Source organism: Bacillus rossius, chromosome 1 (genome assembly GCF_032445375.1).
Source record: "Bacillus rossius redtenbacheri isolate Brsri chromosome 1, Brsri_v3, whole genome shotgun sequence".
Classification (NCBI taxonomy): Eukaryota; Metazoa; Arthropoda; class Insecta; order Phasmatodea; family Bacillidae; genus Bacillus; species Bacillus rossius.
In genome coordinates this window covers 264039077-264042245 of record NC_086330.1, presented here as the reverse complement: position 1 = coordinate 264042245, position 3169 = coordinate 264039077, and positions in this window count along the sequence as shown.

Here is a 3169-nt window from a genome sequence, read left to right as displayed (position 1 = left end):
CATATAATGCAGTGGGGTGGTACGTGACAAAGAAGAACAGAATTGTTGCCAGTGGGTCTTTTTGCGTCGTTTCCAAATTAATTTTGCAGAGGCTTGGGCTTTTTTGAGTTTAATGAAATTCGCTGTGGTAGAAGATCGACGATATTCGCGGAGAGCCATTCTTCTCTGATTGTTGATGTCTGAACATTGATTGTCCCACCATGGGGCCTTACACGATTTAGTAGGTACACCTTTCAACTTAAGTGGGATAGCTGCTGTTGCCGCTGCAAGTATATTATTACAAAACGTTGTATATAGGTCTTCAACATCATCTATATGTTCATTGAGCGTAGTAATGGTGAGTTCTTCACTGATCTGTGAAAATTTATTCCAGTCGGCCTTTGAGGTGAGGAAAGAGTAATATTCCAGAATGGGGGCACCCTCACTAGAAGATGTTTGTGTACTAATATGAATAGGGAAGTGATCACTACCCCAATTATCGGACCAGACGTTCCATCGTAGTAGACCTGCTAGGTCCGGGGAGATGAAAGTTAAATCAATCGCAGTGGGTGACGTGGTGGGTGGACCGAGCCACGTGGGTTGTTTATCATTAAGTAACAGGAACGGTGTGGAATGGAGGAAATCAAATAGGCGCACACCGGCTGTGTCATTGTAAGCATTACCCCACATGGTGTGATGAGCATTAAAGTCACCTCCTATAATACATGGACTGGGAAATTGATTAAAAAAATTTTCCCACTCATGGGTCTCGTATGCAGTATTAGGATGGACATAAACCGTGACAATATGCAAATTATAATTTTGAAAAGTTAGTTTAACCGCAGTCGCCTCTATACCTGTAGTATTGCGAGGAAAGGTAATGTGTATTCCAGAACTAATGTGTTTATGTGCTACCAGGATTGCCGTTCCCCTGTCGCCCCGATATGTCGAATGAAGTTGAAACCCCGGGATACGAAACGTATGACCCTGTGAAAACCTAGTTTCAGTAAGTAAGACTGCATCACAAGGATTGTTCGCAAGGAAGTGTAGTAGCGGAAAACGGTTCGCGTTGAAGGAGCGAATGTTCCATTGGAGAAGAGAAAATTGCCTATTGAGAGCCAAGTTAGTCCAAAACTTGAATAAAAGCGGCCACTAAACTTTCCTTATCTAAAGAATAGGAGGATTGTTGACGTGCCTCAGTAAACATGATATTTAGAGTATCAATCAAAGAGTGAAGTTTGTCCATGTTAATCCGAGGAATTGTGGGAAGCTGCAGGCAGGTGGGTGTAGGTGTCTTGTCAATGGGCTCTGGAGATCGGGGTGGTAAATCCGGTGATTGTGCCTGGGCATTGTCCAAACTCTGTGGAACTGGTCCCCTATGAAGATTTCCTTTAGTAATATCTGGAGTGTCAGGGCGGAATTGTGAGTAATAACGTTGAAGATTAAACTGCTCTGTACCAGCGGTCATGGTAATTGGAGGGATTGCTTTGTAGCAAACATTATAGCCGTCCGGCCTGATGTGAGAAGAATGAGGTTTCTGTAGGAGCGTTTGTGCATAAGTATGGTCTGATGGAGGACGATTAGGAGGTAGAGTAGGTACCGATTGGAGCGGGGGAAAATCCATTACTGTAGGGATCTCCAGCTGTTGTCGGGAAATGCTTGTGTTCTGTACAGATTGTCCTGTCGATTGTAGCACGTGGTGTTTAGCTGCCATGTATGGAAGGTTGAGATAAGCCATTATGCGCTTTACTTCCCGTTCGAGTTCCCAGATACGACAATGTATTTTATCTTGAGAAGAATGGGAGCCTTTACAGTTGGCACATTTAGGATTGTTTTGATTTTGGCAGTCATCCTGAGTATGATTCTCTGCGCAGATACCACACGTAGGTAGTTTAGCTCTACAAAGTTTAGCAGTATGCCCAAAGCGTTGACATTTGTGACATTGGATCACCGACTGCACTCTAGGTTTAACCTTGTAACGTTCTTTGAAAATAGCAATATAGTCAGGTAAAACCTGCCCTTCGAAAGTCACCTTTATAAGTTTTGTAGGCACACGGGCACTGTTAGGAACAAATTTGGTTAAACGTTCTAAATGAAGTACTGGTTGAGACGATTCGATGCCCGCAATAATTTCCTCCAAGTTGATATCGAGAGGAATGCCATAAATCAAACCTTCTCTTTGGGTTAAACTTTGAGGTATGTGGTAAGTGATACGCAGTCGATCAAGGATATCCGAGGACACGAAGCGATTAGCCCCACTAGCGGTACTGAAGGAAATTCTTAACCTATTCGGCCCGGAGCGAGAAATTTCTAGAATGTCGTGGTTCGGGTGTAACTTCCTACCGAGAGAAATGGGATGCAGGTTCCCTATATTATGATCTAGTGCGAATCCGAAATACAACTGTTGCGCCAGGCATCAACTGTACACCGTACACACGGCGTCTGCTAACATAATTGTAAGTAAATACTTGCTGACACATTAAACTGTATTGGATATTAATGGTGAAATGCTATAATGCTATATAACAACAATTGTTATAAAAAACGCAGTGTAAAAATACTTACAAATGGTATGTAACCATGGGACTATTTCTTGCACACGAATAATGTGCAGGAGGCCGGCAGCCAATGAAAATGTTTGTTTACAAGAGGCTTTGTTTATTCCAAAACTCAGGTAAGAGTGAACCGAGAATAGATTGTTGCACTTTTCGTTATGCCCACTATCTTGAAAATCTGTAATTATTATCTACATATTTGGAAAAATATTTAAATTCATAAAATAATTTAATTAATCAAATTTTAATAAAATATTATTTAAAATACGCACTTACATCCTTGGTTCGAACTCGGTGAGGTCAAAAAAATTACGATAGATTTTTCCTCCACAGAAGCCAGTGACCGACAGGCTCCCCACCACTAATACATCATGTCCACCATCTTGTTTTCATCTGCTAGAGTAAACTACTACAATGTTAATTTAATTTTTGTCTGCTAGAGTGTAGTATTCATTTATTATTACTGAGGCGCTCGCCATATTGAAATTTGGGTGCCATCTTGTGAATGTGTAATTATTCATCTAGAAATACGGGAACAATTCCAAAAATCATTAAATAATTCATTCGTTAATTTACTGATTGTTTCGTCCAGTTCATGTCCTTGGTTCGATCCCTGGGTGATGCAATAAATTTTA